Source organism: Ovis aries, chromosome 24, assembly GCF_016772045.2.
Source record: "Ovis aries strain OAR_USU_Benz2616 breed Rambouillet chromosome 24, ARS-UI_Ramb_v3.0, whole genome shotgun sequence".
Classification (NCBI taxonomy): Eukaryota; Metazoa; Chordata; class Mammalia; order Artiodactyla; family Bovidae; genus Ovis; species Ovis aries.
Genome location: NC_056077.1, coordinates 4,547,538 through 4,563,990, shown reverse-complemented (window position 1 = coordinate 4,563,990; position 16,453 = coordinate 4,547,538). Strand labels below are relative to the sequence as shown.

The following is a 16,453-nucleotide window of genomic DNA, read 5'->3' as shown; positions in this document are numbered from 1 at the left end:
GTCCATCGAGTCAGGGATGCCATCCAGCCATCTCACGGTGCCCTCACCTGAGACGTAGAGTGTGGGCCCTCCATGCCTTTGAGTTCCAGACTTTTCAGAAACTCCCCTCTCCTGTGACCCCACTGCCCCTTCTCCCCTTTGCCTTGTTTCAAGTTTAGAAGCATTTCTTTCCCTCCCCTCTCGGGATCCCCTCCCACCCCCGCCCCCACCACACACACACACACAAGCCTCCCTGGTCTTTCCCAGCCCCAGGGATTGGGCAGGGCTCTGCGCTCTGCTCCTCAGTGGCCAGGTCCAGCTGGCTCTCCAGCCCAGCTGGGGTCCCGTCCAGTCCCTGAACTAGTCTTTCAGATGTTGCACAACCAGATGCTCCGTGCCAGCCAGGGAGGGCTGTGCTGTTCTCCCCCCACTAAGACCGGGGCCCCTCCAGTCCTCCACCCACATGCACACACCCACACACCAGGAGATGGGCCAGCCTCGCCCTGCTCTCCGCCTCCCTCATCCCTCTGAGCTTCCCCTTCTTCCAGCTCTCCATCCGTCCAGTCCCCCAAGGGCTGGGCTTGGACCTAACAAAAGGTTATAATGAATCTGGACAATCTGGGAGGGTCTTGGCCTTCCCAGCAGAGGGCAGGAAGGAAGCAATTAACATCCTTTACAGCTTCGGGGACTCAGGGTTAATGGGCATGGATCCTGCACTTCGAAATACCCCTGGCCCAAGGCAGCCATCCGCTGCCCCTAGCTGAATGTGTGATCTCAGCTTGGAGGTCTCTTTCTCCAGGAAGCCCTCCCCGATTCTTCCCAAGATGGGATGAGATTCTTCCTTTGGGCCCCGTGGCCTTGCACAGTCACAGCCCTGTGTAGATGCCAGGTGACCGTGGTCTTGCCAGCCCAGCATGTTCCCCTTGGTGGAGACAAGTTCATGGAACAGATTGCAGGGTCGAAGGTAGCCTCTTGAGTGTTACCCAGTGCTTGGCCCTGTACCCATAGCTCTAAGATGCGGTCGCTGGTCACAGGTTGCTGACCCCTAAGTTACTCTTGCACCCTGAGTTTTCTGGGGGCTTCCTCTTCCGTCTGGGGGAGGCAGGGTTGCCAGTGAGATTCAGCATTGAGGTGGTCAGTTGAACACCTCGCCTCTTGTTCCAGAGAGGCTCAGGAACCTCTCTGAATCTGTTTCTTCATCTGCAAGGCAGGCCTGGTACTAATATCTTCCAAGTGGGGTTGCTGGGAAGAGCCAACATAACAATGGAGAGGATTCCGCCCACCCCCTGCAAACCTCCCCCCCCCCCCCCCCCCCCCCCCCTCACCTCCCCCCCCCCCCCCCCCCCCCCCCCCCCCCCCCATTTCCCCAGACTCATAGGAAGTGCCCAGAGTGAGGGTCAGCATCCCTGCCCCCAGTAAAGGGGATTCAGGAGCCAGTACTTGTGACTCGCACACAACCCCTCGGTCGCAGGCTCTGGGTGGCACAAGTGAACAGGAATTCGTGAATGGAGAGCCCCTTAGGAGAAAACCGCCCCTCCCTGTTTGTCAGCCTGGCAGCAGCTGGAACTGGGTGTGAGCCCCGCTGCTCCCGCTGCCCTGGTTTCTGATGACAGGTGTCGGAACTGGTGTTCACACCTGCGCTAATGACAGGGTCAGGCTGCTGCTGCAAGGTCACCAAGGATAGTGTCCAGCTCAGCGGGGAGGGCCTTGAGGGGCCCCGGTCCTACTGCCCTGCTTGGATGCTGAGAGTACAGCCCTGGCCAGTCCTTGCTCTCCAGCTGTGCCACTTGGGGAGAGCTGCTTGGCCTCTCTGAGCCTCTGCTTTCTCAGCTGTGGAATGGGCATAAAAATACTACCTGCCTGGTGATATTGTTGACATGATGATTAAAGGGAATAATGCAGGGAAAGGGTTGAGAATTACAGGAAGCCTCGTTCCACAGCAGCTGTGGTAGTTATAACTGTTGAATACATTTGAGTAGGCACCTGCTATGTAGCTGGGATTGAGCTGAACGCCACGATGGACAGGCAGTGCACTGCACAACTCCTGGGGTGTCATTCCGGGGAGTAGGGGTGGCTGTGGAGGAGACGTTGACAGTCTCTACATTTGATGGAATTTTGCTTAATTACCGCTGTGGTTGCAGGACTGTGTCATGGTAGTGATGGGAACCACTGAGAGTTTGGGAGGCATAGCGCTGGACAGATGAGATTTCCAGCCTGATGGCCCTGTTGCTCCCTGACTGGTCTGAAGTGAGATCTGTCAGGGTTAGGGTGGAGACCTGGATTATCGGGGAGGACTCCCTAGGATGTGTCTGAACTGTCATTGGGAAGGATGGATGGTTAGACCCAGCTCTGCAATTAGACCGAACTCTGCCTGTGTTTGCGTTTGGCAAAGAAATTTGGCCTCGCTAGAAGCCTCGGCTTTCCCTTCAGTAAAATGGGACTAATTTTGTCCCTCTACCCAGACCTCGGTCCCAGTGAGCACCCAGCAGCCTGGCCTCACTTCCTGACCTCACCTAGGCAAAGTCCTACAAGAATGGCCCAGTCCTAATGGGGACATCCTGTGGGGGAGGCAGGGCCCAAGGGTTTGGAGGCTGGTGAAAGGGGCGTGTGTCCTCCTGGAAGCTAGCTGGGGTACCCTGGGTCCCTCGGTGATGAAGAGCATGTCATCCAGGTGTGGGTTCAAGCCCCAGCTTTGCCTCTCCTGAGGTATGTGTCCTTGGGCAGGTCACAAAACACTTGAGTCTCAGTTTCCTCATCTATGAAATGGGAGTGTTTCATCCACAGCAGCCATCAGCTGGTGAGGTTGCTAGTGGCTCAAGTGAGATGATGCATGTGACGGGCCCAGCTCCAGTGAGTGCTCAGTAAGTCAAGGCAGTGACAGTGGTGACTGCACACTGCTGTTGAAGATGAAAAGTGAAAGTCGCTCAGTTGTGTCTGACTCTTTGTGACCCCATGGACTATACAGTCCATGGATTTCTCCAGGCCAGAATACTGGAGTGAGTAGCCATCCCCTTCTCCAGGGGATCTTCCCAACCCAGGGATCCAACCCAGGTCTCCTGCATTGCAGGCGGGTTCTTTACCAGCTGAGCCCCAAAGATGAGGATGGTGCTAAGAACGGGGCTGACTAGGCAGCTGGGCTCCTTCCAGCTGTGGAGGCTGTTGCCCCAGGGGCACAGGAGGTCAGCTGACTCCCATTCTTTCGCCCTAGCATTCAGGTGGACCCCACACACACACCTTAAGAAGACACATGGAGAGACACACCTCCATGCATTGATCAGTGTCGGCTGAACAGCCCGAACAGTCTGCAGGAGGGCCCTGTCAGCAAAGTTCACCTCCCACTCCACGGGTAGCCGGGACTGGAGTGATCCGCCCAGCCGTTTCTCAGCACCTGCTGTGCCCCCAGCACAGACATGTTGTTTTATATATATATATATGAAATGTTTTATATATATATAAAGGATGTTTATGTTTATATATATATAAAGGATGTTTCATATATATATGAAATCTCATTCTGACGCCGAGCCTGTAAGGCTACTGCTGGTATCCCATTTCACAGAGAGGAACACTGAGGCCAAGAGTAAAGGTACTCGCCTTGGGCTCACGGCTCACACATGGCCAATGTTGGGGCCCCTGGTGAAGGAAAGTAGGGCTCCCCACCTCAACCTGGGGTTGGTGCTGTCTCTGGGGACTGCCCCAGGCCAGATGGTGGAGTCACTGGGTTTTGTATCCCTGACTCCGCCCAGCAACCCTTTGCACCTCCCCTCTCTCTGGCTTTGCCCTCACTTGCCCAGTGCTGTTGGCAGAGGGAATGAGACCCAGTGAATTAGATTCAGGACAGAACAGAGCTGAACATGTAACAGTGGCTGCTAATGGTGGCATTTCAGACACAGGGAGCTCCTCTGGAGAGAGGCTTAACTGAAGTCATACCTTTTAGGCAACACTCCTAGGAGAGTGAGGGGCCTCTGGAGGGCCCTGGGGGCTGGGGGAGAAGCTGCCTTTGAGAACATGTCCAAGGCTCCTTGTCAAGAGATTTCTGGCTCCTCTCTGCTCCAGGCAGGACTGTGTCGGGTGTTGCCAGCGCCACCTGCCACTCTCCAGCCTGCCTGCCTGCCCTGACCTGTCTTAGGAATGGGGAGATGGAAATGGCCCCTGGTCTTTGTTCTCTCTGCTTTTGATGGGTCTTCTGTCCTCCTGAGCCTAGGGAGCGAGGCCCCCAGTGCCCCTTCCTGCCTCCAGGCAGACTGAGCCCTGCCCTGGCCTCTAGGCTCCCTGCCTCCAGAGCGGGCAGCCCCGCTGGGGCCCCAGGCCCTGTCACCAGCACCTGTATGCAGGTCAAGAAACAACAGTTAGAACCAGACATGGAACAACGGACTGGTTCCAAATTAGGAAAGGAGTACATCAAGGCTATATCTTGTCAGGCTGCTTATTTAACTTATATGCAGAGTACATCATGAAAAACACTGGGCTGGATGAAGCACAAGCTGGAATCAAGATTGCCAGGAGAAATATCAATAACCTCAGATATGCAGATGACACCACCCTATGGCAGAAAGTGAAGAGGAACTAAAGAGCCTCTTGATGAAAGTGAAAGAGAAGAGTGAAAAAGTTCGCTTAAAACTCAACATTCAGAAAACTAAGTTCATGGCATCCGGTCCCATCACTTCATGGCAAATAGATTGGGAAACAGTGACAGACTTTATTTTCTTGGGCTCCAAAATCACTGCAGATGGTGACTGCAGCCATGAAATTAAAAGATGCTCGCTCCTTGGAAGCAAAGCTATGACCAACCTAGACAGCATATTAAAAAGCAGAGACATTACTTTGCCAACAAAGGTCCAACTACTGATTTTTCCAGTAGTCATGTATGGATGTGAGAGTTGGACTATAAAGAAAGCTGAGCACTGAAGAATTGATGCTTTTGAACCGTGGTATTAGAGAAGACTCTTGAGAATCCCTTGGACTGCAAGGAGATCCAACCAGTCCATCCTAAAGGAAATCAGTCCTGAATATTCACTGGAAGCACTGATGCTGAAGCTGAAACTCCAATACTTTGGCCACCTGATGTGAAGAACTGACTCATTGGAAAAGACCCTGATTCTGGGAAAGATTGAAGGGACGACAGAGGATGAGGTGGTTGGATGGCATCACCGACTTGATGGACATGAGTTTGAGCAAGCTCCAGAAGTTGTTGATGGACAGGGAAGCCTCGTGTGCTGCAATCCATGGGGTCGCAGAGTCAGACACGACTGAGCGACTGAACTGAACTGAGGAAGAAACCAGTGGCTCCAAAATTATGCTCCCCCAGAGGAGGGGGCTCAGAGGGTACTAAATAATAACACTGTTTTTGAAAAAAATCTGAAACACTTATGGCTGAGTGGCAACATCAGCGAAGTCTCGGTGGCATTCTTTTCCATACTTTTCTGCACGTTTGAGCTAGGTTAAGAGTTTTCAAGTTTTTAAAAGTGAGGGGTGGGCTAGACCAGGGGGGCTGGCAGCTGATCCAGCCTGGAGGGAAGCCTGCAGTTCTGGATCTGAGTCCAGTCAGCAGGGAGATAGCAGAGAGGAAGAGGGAGCGGGCCTCAGCGGGGGGAGATGTCCAAGGCCTGGGGAGCAAGAATGGAGAGCTCTGGATGCGGAGACTCAGAAGTGCGGGAGGGAACCACGGCCAGGAGCTGGGAGAGGTGTGAACACGTGACAGCCTCTGAGGCTGAGGTGCAGAGGAACAGCCGTCCTGAATTATGACTGTATTGTCCTTAGACAGCAGTGCCCTCATCTGTCTTTTCCAGGTGAGGCTCAGTGTTTTAGAGTCTCAGCGGCTCTGAGCCAGGAACAGATGAGCTGGCTGCCGGGGTGTCCCCTCTGGTCACCCAGCCCATCCTTTCCTGGACAGAGGGCTTGTCAGGTCTTATAAATGCACAGTGGGCTGCTGGCTGGCCGGAGGCTCCGCCCCACCCGCGGCCTGCTGACTCTGGAAGGCTGCGGAGCTGCCGGAAGACAGTCCTGTGCAGAATTCTTTACTGCCCCAGCAGCCAGGGCTCAGATGTCAGACTTGTGGCTTTGAGGGCTTTTCACTTCTCCATGCTGGGATGGGGACTTTTGGGTTCCAGCTGAAGGTTCCGAGTTTGTGCCATCAGGAACAGAGGAGGCTCCAATCCTGCTGCTCTGCATCAGGAACTCGACTCTTCCCAACTATAAACTGGGCAGCAAAACCCCCGTGTTACTGAGACGGAAGCTGAGGCTGAGGTCAGGGATGGAGGTAGAGTAGAAAGAGCCTGGGTTTGGGAGCCGTGGATCTGCTTTCCAGGCCCAGTTGTGCCTCTGGTCAGCTGTGTTGCTGCTGGCCACCTTCCTGCCCCACTGTGGGCTTCATGAAGGTAGGGGCTTTGCAGACTGTGTGGTCACTCCCACACCCCCTGAATGCTGCCTCACGCATAGTAGGTGCTCAGTGAGCAGCAGTGAGAGGTCTGTTTTGAATCTACAAGTTAGAGACGTGTAGAATCATGGAGAGAACTGGAGATGATGTGTGTAAAGGCAGCAGACACATAGTAGGTGCTTCCTATTTGAAGGCCGGTACTCCTGGTCCACTGGTTTTGAACCTGGAATGATGTCCTAACAACTGGGGTTGTCACAGTTGGCTTGCTGCTGCTGCTGCTAAGTCGCTTCAGTCGTGTCCGACTCTGTGCGACCCCATGGACTGCAGCCCACCAGGCTCCTCCATCCATGGGATTTTCCAGGCAAGAGTACTGGAGTGGGGTGCCATTGCTTTCTCTGACAGTTGGCTTGAGCCCCATTTAAATCTTGCAAAAATCTCCAAGACACACCCTGGTGTTACTCAAAGAGGTTTGAACTTCTGTGTGTGTGTGTCTGTAACGAGAGCCCAAAAGCACATGCCTGACATGAGGCCCCGAGGTGGGGAGGCCTTCCCTGGGTGGAAGCAAGTTAAACCATGAAACAGAGCTGTAGTTACTCCCACCAGCAGCCTTCTCACTGTAGAATCTACTTCCCGAGGATTAGTAGACAGTAAATCCCTCCACACCCAGCTAATTATCGCTGAGGTTTCTAGTCGGGAGCCCGTCAGTCAGTCGGCCTGTCAGTCTGGTAATTTTTGGATGTTTTCTGTGTACTGTTCTCTACAAGACTTCCTTCCTGCCGAGACCTGGGAATTCTTCCTCGATCTGCTGGTCTAGCCTCGCAGCACATGACTCTGGCTCGTTTCCTTGTTCCCAGCCCTGCCAGCACGTTAGAATCATCTGAGTTTTGGGACTTCTCTAGCAGTCCACTGGTTAAGACTCCAAGTTCCCAATGCAGGGGCCCAGGTTCCATCCCTGCTTAAAGAACTAGGTCCCACGTGCTGCAACTAAGACCTGGTGCAGCCAAATTAAAAAAAAAAAATTATCTGAGCCTTGCAGGTGATGTCCAGGTCCTATGGCAGACCAGTTAGGTCAAAATCAGTGAGGCGGGGCCCGGACTTCAGTCTTCTGATATGCAGCCGTCAAGCCCGGTGTTTACAGTGCCCTGAGTAAAGGGGCAGTGTAACTTGTCCATAGAGTTATATGTACCTTGCTGTTGTTTATTCGCTAAGATATGTCCAACTCTTCCGCAGCCCCGTGGGCTGCCCATGGTATTTCCCAGGCGAGAATACTGGAGTGGGTTGCTGTTTCCTTCTCCATGGGATCATCCTGACCCAGGAATCAAACCCGTGGGTCTCGCCACGTCTCCCGCTTTGCCGGTGGGTTCTTTACCGCTGAGCCACCGCTGCACCTTGCTCTTGCTTTAAAACAGCTGAAGCAGCAGTTGCCTGGTCTATCGCACGCTATTCTTTTAGTCCCAAGCTTCCTATGTAATTTTATTTTAGATGTGTGCCTTGCAGAATGGCGTAGAGCTGGCTTTTGTTTTGTTTTCATGTTCTCCCCGGGAGTCTTATCTTTTAGCGGGTGAGTTTAACTCATTCTCATTTATTGTACTGACTGCTGTGTTTGGACCTGCTCCTGCCATATATTTTCTATTTCCTATTTATCATGCTTTCTCTTTGTTTTCTTCTTGCTCTCTTCTTGCATTTTATGGGACTGACATTTATTTTCACAATTAAATTAGGATACAAGGCCTGAAGTGGGCAGAGTGGATGAAAATACCCTGACCCAAACAGTCTGAATCTCTGGAATTACAGTTATTGGAGAGCTTTTCTAAATCCTGCCTATTAGACCATAAACTTTTGGACAATAAGGACTTACTTACCTTTTGGTGGAGGTTCTTCTGTGGCTCTTAATTCCAGGATTTGTGTAGGCTGGGGGCTCAGTAAATAAGTGTTGAATTAAATAGACATTTTAAGCATGTTGACAGCTCCAGGGACTTGCTGATGGAGAAGGGCCTGTCCCCAGGGCCTGTAAGAGGGGCAGAGAGATGACAAGGAGTTGGGGGTGTGGTGAAAATTTATTCAGCAATTACTGAAGATCTGGAAATCTTGACGATCTGGAAAGGTGACGGGGGTGGCAACAGTCACCAGCGTGGATACTAACCTTCTGGCCCCAGGCAGGTCTGCCTTCCTCCCCAGTCTCAGCTTATGTATCTGCACGGGAAGCAATAATAGTACCAAGCTTGATGATGGGTTGTTAGGATCAAAGCAGGAACCCATGTCAGACACTGGGGGAGGGCGTGGCCCAGGGAGGGGTTCTGTCATACCAGTTCCTTCCCCCTGCCTGGCCTGTTCAGAGGGACAGGCTGGGAGCCCCTCATGGTGGCATCTTAGGAGAATGAATGACTCAGCCTTAACTACCACCACTGATGGTTACTCAACCACTGGGATTAATTATACTGCTGAAGATGCCAACGAGATGTAAGTCACTATGCCTCCCCTGGGTGGTGAACGCCTTTCTGCTTTGTCTCCTGTCCTTGATCTCTCCCCATCACTTTGTGGAATAGTATTGACAGATGCTGGGATAGGTTGAGGGCAGGAGGAGAAGAGGGTGACAGAGAATGAGATGGTTGGATGGCGTCTCCAATTCAATGGACATGGGTTTGAACAAGTTCAAGGAGATGGTGAAGGACAAGGAAGCCCGGCGTGCTGCAGTCCATTCCGTCACAAAGAGTCAGACACGACGTAGCGACTGAACAACAATATTGACATCCCTCTTGTTCTGAGGAGGTGGCTCTAACACCTCTTCGGATCTTGACATTATCACTTCCTAACAGTGTGACTTTGAGCAGGTTTCTTAGCCTCTGCTATCTTCATCTGAAAAATGAGGAGAGAAGAATTATTCACATGCTATAAAGTGTCTGCTCAATTCAACCTGTATTTATTGAGCCCCAAGCCTGTGCAAAGCCTGGAATTAAAGGCTACAGAAGGGTCCTCCCCTCCCAAAAGATGAGTAAATTCTTATTGTCCAAAAGTTTATCACCTAATAGAATTAAGAAAAGTACCCCCAGTTACCATAAGGGCGTGTTTCTCCCAGGATTGCCAGGTGTCAGGACATGCTGCAGGAATAGGCTGAGCGGGTGATGGGCACCTAGTGAGTCCTCTCAGTGTCTGGCTATGCGTTTCTTCAGTCATTTCCTGCACCTCCTGTGTGTGCCTTTGCGGTAGAGACAGGGCAGGTGTCCTGGAGTGAAAGCCTGTGCTCTCTCAGCCTGGCAGTGTTTAAAGAAGGTGGGGTCAGGGGGCCACCTAGTACCCAAGATGAACTTGGAGGTTCCTCTGGGGGCCGCTTAGGCCCTGGAGGCAGGCAGGACCCAGAAGGGGTTGACCATGGGGAACAGGAGGTCAGGCCCCTTCTGTGGACTCTAGGAGGGGTGAGGCTGGGACAGGCTGGTTCCCAGGAGAGGTGTGGGCTCCTGTGCATGCCAGACATTCCGAGACTGATCATCCAGCTCTGCTCGCACCCACTGAGACAGAATTAACCCCCAAAGGGAGGGACTGTGGACATCATCAAGGACCAGAACGTGGGGACTGACTCAGGCCTGGAAGGTGAGATGGCGCTGGCCAGGGAGGAAGGGCCGTCACCATCAGCCACACCCTGTCCCTGCCGGTTCCCATCTTGACGCCCAGAAAGAAAAAGCATGTTGGGCGTGACCGACAGGTGACAGAACAGTGCTAGGTGGGCAGCGACTGCTGGGGTGGGGGCTTATGCTAGGGCTGTGGCCCCTCAGTAGTGGTATGACCCCCTGGAGGTGGGTCAGGAAAGAGGCCATTCTCCCAGGAAGGAGGGTGGCGTGGCTGGCTCTGGCCCGTGGCCATGGGCAAAGACACTGGAGCTCTGGGGGCCCGGGAAAGGGTGTGGGGCTGTGGTCTGTGTGCTCTGGTGCTGCGCACCCAGGCACCGCGCTCTGCTGAGCACAGCTGGGAGCCCTGGATTGTTTTGAAGTCAGGCAGCCAGAGACCCATAGGTGAGACCTGGCCTTGGGCAGGTGTCTGGCCAGTCTGTGTGGGTCTGGTGGGACACTGGCAGGAAGCAAAGGAAATGACCTTTTTTTCCTCCAATTAATTATTAATTTCCTTGGCTGTGTCAGTTCTTAGTTGCAGTGCACAGGATCTCCACTGTGGCACAGGGTATCTTTCACGGTGACACACAGACCTTCTAGTTGAGGCTCAGTGGCCCCACAGCATGTGGGATCTTAGTTCCCCAACCAGGGATCGAACCCACATCCCCTGTGTTGCAAGGTGGATTCCTAACCACTGGACCGCCAGGGAAGTCCCAGGAAATGACCTTTTATTACGTGGCCCTAGGGTGCTAGTGGTAAAGAACCCACCTACCAATTCAGGAGATGTAAGAGACGTGGGTTCAATTCCTGGGTTGGGAAGATCCCCTGGAGGAGGGCATGGCAACCCATTCCAGTATTCTTGCCTGGAGAATCCCATGGACAGAGGAGCCTGGTGGGCTACAGTCTGTTGGATTGTGAAGAGTCAGACATGACTGAAGTGACTTCGCATGCACGCGAGGATGCTGATAACTACCTTGTGATGCACGCAGGTACCAGGCGCTAATGTTCCGAGCCTCCTCCAGCTTCATTATGGCAGGACTGATGGGCTGCACTCATTGTGGGCTCATCGCAGAGCGGTGTAGGGGCTGCAGAATCACCCAGAACTATGCCATCGTATTTGTTACCCACTTGCCATGTGAGATATGCATAGAACAACCTGAGATGCCCTGCAAGTATAAACCACATGCCAGATGTTGAGGAAAAGAGAATGTAAACTCTCTTTAATAATGTTCTATTGACTGTCAGAATAATGGTTTAGCTGTGCTGTGTGTGTGTGTGTTAAGTCACTTCAGTAGTGTCCGACTCTTTGCAATCCTGTGGACTGTAGCCCGCCAGGCTCCTCTGTCCATGGATTTCCCAGGCAAGAATAGTGGGTTGCCATGCCCTCCTCCAGGGGATCCTCCTGACCCGGGGATTGAACCTGCATCCCTTATGTCTCCTGCGTTAGCTATATTAGGTTAAATCAAATGGTGTATAAAAGTTAAGTTCACCTGTTTCTTTTTATGTTTTTCGCATGGCTACTAGGAAGATTTAAACTACAAATGTACTCACATTCTGTTTTTATTGGACAGTGGTGGCTTTGAAAGCAAATCAACCTAGTCCCCACCCTATCTGCCTTGGGAACATTTTCCACCTATCAGATATGTCTTTCTGTTTGCTACGCAGTCAGTGGATCCAATAACCTCATTGTGCAGACAAGGAAATTAAAGGTAGGCAGGTGAAACAGCACATGTTGTTATTCCAAATGCCAGCAGCTGTTCATTAGATTACTGCTGGGACGAGCTCTGTGCCGGGCACCATGGACACAGCAGTGAGCCAAACAGACCAAAATTCCAACAATCCTGAGCCTTTCTGGTGTGACACGTACGTCCAAGGTCCAAAGTGTTTTACGAGCCTCCTCTCTTTGAACTGTCTCCATCCTCTGGATGAGGCTGATTCTTATTCCCATTTTGCAGATGAGAAAACTGAGGCACAGAGAGGCTAAGGAACCTGCCCAAGCTCTCTCAGTCTCTGTTCTTTCCCTGGGCCAGGCTGACTCAGTTTCCCTCCCTGCAGGCAGGATGGAGAGGAATGGACCAGTTGCTGCAGGGTGACCGGGACAGAGAGAGCTGACAGCAGGAAGGGCTGGGCCGGGCAAGGCAGGTCCCAGACAGGAGAGCGAGCTCTCTTCTGAGCGTGTTTGGGAGCATCGACAAACCTGATCTCCGACAAATGCGCAGAAGTTGGCTGGGGGCAGCAAGGGTCAGAGTGCAAGGAGATGGCTGGGCGTGGCCATTACATTGGTCCAGGCGAGAGGTGATGCTCTTGATCAAGGTGAGGGCCTTAGGGCCAGAGGGAAGACGGACGCACAGGGCTCTCTTCCCAGATGGAACCAGGGGAGGCAGAGGCAGGGGTCTGGGGTGGTCTTCGGGTTCTGCTTGAACAGCTGGGTAGACAAAGCCTCTCCGCCCTGCCCGTCGGCCATGTCCCTGCTGCAGACCAGGTACAGCAAAGCTCATAGTGGAAACCCCCTAAACCCCTCAAATCCCAAGCCTAGCGGCCTAATCCTGACTCCAGACCCAAGAGGGTTCCTCCAGACTGGGGCTGGGGCTGCGCCCTCTCATTACCCGTGTATGTGCACGGCCCCTCCCCGCAGGAGCTGGAGGAGACATTCCCAAATATTGAGGTGGCTTGTGAATTCCCCATGCCCGGGCGAGGTGGCATCCACAAGGCGGAAGCAGAGTGGGTCTGGGCTTGCGTGAAGATCAGTGCGGATGGCCTGGGTGACCCAGGGGCTTTTTTTTTTTTCCCAGCTCCCCCGTGCCTGTGGGTTCTGACATGGGGCCTTGGCTGCCAGCTTTTATCAGCTCCTTAAAAGGAGCCCAGATCCCTGGGTGGTGACTCTGGGTGGAAGCAGAGAACCTGGGCTGCCTGCAAGGTACCACTTTGTACCTGTTCTCTCAGTTAACCATGCCCCAGCCCTGAGAGGTGTGGACTGCCGTGACCCCCAGTGACAGACGGGTGACCTGAGACTCAGGAAGGCTAGGTAACTGACAGCTTAATAAGGCCTGAGTCAGGATCCGGATCTAGGCCGCCTGCCTTTGGTCCGGGTGCTTAACCACCAGGTTATACTGCGGCATGGCTTATCGTGGGAAAGGGCCAGGGGCTCCCCACCCAAAGTAAAGCATGAAGGGGTAATTGGCGGTAGGTGGGGCTGACGGTCCTGCGAGAGCCCTGGGTGCTCTTTCCCCACGTGGAGCATCCGCAGAGTCTGGGTGGCCCGGAGTGCCGCCTCTGTCCCCACTTCTCTGATCGGATTTCCTGCCGGCCCACTGACCAGACTCCACCCCCCTGGGCTTCACAGCACGGGGTTCCAGCCCCGGCTCCCCAGTCTGAAGCTGACCTCCTGGGCTTTGAGCAGCCACCCGCAGAGCAGGCCAGGCTGTGCTTGTAGAGTTTCTAACTCTGGTGATGGAGTGAGGGTGCCCGATGCCCCGTGAGGCTCCCAGGCCATCTCCCCACAGCTCTAACTCCCAGAGCACATCCTGAAGGACAAAGAGACGCCTGTTCCAGGCTGGTGCGTGCAGGCTCAGACCCAGAAAGCGATTGTTTGTCCCAGAGTGTCCTCAAACCCAGTCATGGGACTCTGAGGCAGCCCCAGACGTCCCCCTGGCCGTGCCCTCCTTGCACCAGGAGTCTCATACGCAGACCGGGCCAAGGAAACGGGGTCCCTTTTCATGCCTCGGATGGGACCTGGGCCCTCGCCAGACTCCAGCGTCCTCAGCCTTGGAAAAGAAAACAAGGGCGGATTCTCTGGAAAAACAACCCCTGTCTGCAGGGTGTGACTCCACCTGGCTTGTGAAACCCATTTACCTTGTCTGACCAAAGTCTGGGCTGGGCTGAGAGGACCATTTCTGGAGACAGCCAAGACCTGGGTCCCATTGGCCTTTATTAGTACCAGGTGGGGTCTCGGGCCACAGCACCCACTGCCCAACCTGTCAAGATGGGCATCCCTAGACACACCATCGCCCAGAAAGATCTGCTTCTATAGGGTTTTGCTGGAAAACCTGGAAATCTAGACATGAAAAAGTGAGTGTTAGTTAGCTCAGTCATGTTTCTTTGTGACCCCATGGACTGTAGCCCACCAGGCTCCTCTGTCCATGGAATGCTCCAGGCAAGAATACTACAGTGGGTTGCCATTTCCTTCTCCAGGGGATCTTCCCAACCCGGGGAGCAAACCTGGGTCTCCTGCATTGCAGGCAGATTCTTTACCGTCTGAGCCACCAGGGAAATCTAGAAGGAACCTTTAAAGAAAGAAAACAAAAACAACTGAGTTATGAGGGCTTCCCTGGTGGTCCAGTGGTTAAGCCTCCTCACTGTCTTGCCATCGCAGGGTGCACAGGTTCGATCCCCAGTCGGGAAACTAAGCTCCCACATGCCGCGCATTGTGGCCAAAACATTAAAGAGAGAACAACTGAGCTATGAACTTCGTTCTGCCTGCCCAGTTTCCCCGGATGCCTCGTCCTGTTCCAGGCCCCCAGGTTGCATTCAGTCATCTCTGCCCGTCTGACCGTTCCTTAGTCTGGTCTCTCATGGCCTCGGCAGTTTTGAAGAGGTCTGGTAAGGCGTTTTGTGTTTGTCTGTTGGCTCCCATCCATGGCTTGTGGGTCGTGCGTTACCAGGGAGGATTCTGAGGGGGTGCCATGTCCCCTGTGTTGAGGTGCCTTCTCCCTGGTGGTGTTCACCTTGCTGTCCTCGGTGCTGTGAAGTTCCTGTTTTTTAGAAGGAACCTGCTTACAGCTTCCCTGGTGGCTCAGCCTGTAAAGAATCTGCCTGCAATGCAGGAGACCCAGGTTCCATCCCTGGGTCGGGAAGATTCCCTGGAGTAGGGAATGGCAACTCCAGTATTCTTGCTTGGGAAATCCCTTGGATAGAGAAGCCTGGTGGGCCATAGTCCATGGGGTCACAAAGAGTCGGGCACGGCTGAGCGACTTTCACTCACTTCTTTTACAGAACCAAGCACCACTGGCAAGCGGGGTTCCCCGGGAGAGAAAGGGGGTCCATAGGCACAACCTCATGCACAGATCAGGGAGCAATGTAAGGGCGCAGTTTCATGTGGATGGAAAGGCCTTCGGGGAGTAAAGGTGCATGGGGAAGTGTTCTGTGGATAGGCATTGTCACCACTTAGGGGACCCCTGCAGTGTGCTAGGTGATTAGACCGAATATTTGCTGAGTGTCTCCAGTGTGCCAGGCACTGTTTTAGGTGCTGGTGAAACTGGTGACACCCCACTCGTGAGCTGACATGATGTCTAATCCGCTCAGAGGCTGCTGTAAATCTCTAGCTCAGTCCTCGAACCCCAAAGTGGTCTTTGAAACTTGATTCCAGGGTCCCAGAAGTAACCCTGACCCTCACCACCCACCTCACTTGCCTAGATAGGATGAATCTTGCCCATCTGATGGATGATAAAACTGAGATTCAGAAGCAGAAAATAGCTCTTTCAAGGTTGCATGCGCAGTCACTCAGTTGTGTCCGACTCTTTGCAAGTCCACGGGCTATAGCCCACCCTCCTCTGTCCATGGGATTCTCCAGGCAAGAATACTGGATCTGGTGGCCATTTCCTTCTCCAGGGGATCTTCCCGACCCAGGAATCAAACCCGCATCTCTTGCATCTCTTGCGTTGGCAGGCGGGTTCTTCACCACTGCGCCGCCTCCATGGTGGGGATATTGACCGTGCCGGTGGAACGCCACCTCTCCCGCAGCGTCCTCTTGTTGATCTGTCCCTCGCCTTTCGTGGCGCTGGGTTACGAGGTTACACGGATGGTTAGCGCAGTCAGGATTTGAACCCTGTCTGGCTGTGGACACTGGCTGCTCCCTGTGTGACCTTGGGCGGGTGCCTGCGCTTCTGAGGGCCTCAATTTGCTCACCTGTGTAATGAGCAGGTGGGGCTTGATGACTCCTGAGGCACCTACCAGTGCCGACGGCCACTGCCCTCAGCATCTCTATCCGTGTTAAACTTCTGAGTAAGTGGAGGGAGGCTGGGTGTGTCCCTCCCCCAGCCTGTCACTCAGATCCTCTTCCCTGGTCCCTTCCCTTCTCGGGAGGGGTTGGGGATGGGCACCTCAGCTTTCCTGGCTCAGCCCAGAGATCCCCATCTCCGTGAGTGGGACCGGACTCGGAAGAGGCTGGTAGGGGAGATCTGTATCCAGGCCTCCATCAGTTGGGCCGACAGTCCCCCAGGGGCCGTGTCTGGCTGCCTCAGTGTGGCCCATTAGCTGGATGAAAAGCTGGACTGGCCCAGCCAGTTCTCAACCCTCTTGGGATCTGCACATACACACATACACACACACACACACACACACACACACACACAACATCCACCCCCGCACCCCCCCACCCCTGCCCCTGCAGGTTCCCTACTCACCCGCATTCCTGTTCTCCTGGTGTGGGGCTCTGCGGCTCTCAAGGGGAGCACATGTCCGCTCCTATGGCCAGCTGGATGGCAGGAGGAAGGCAGGA

General features: G+C 53.8%; 1 protein-coding gene across 3 annotated transcripts in view; it reads left to right on the top strand.

Moving 5' to 3' along the window:
• Positions 1-16,453, top strand: part of PPL (periplakin) — a 48,091-nt gene that overhangs the window by 1,778 nt on the left and 29,860 nt on the right. The window lies entirely within an intron of this gene.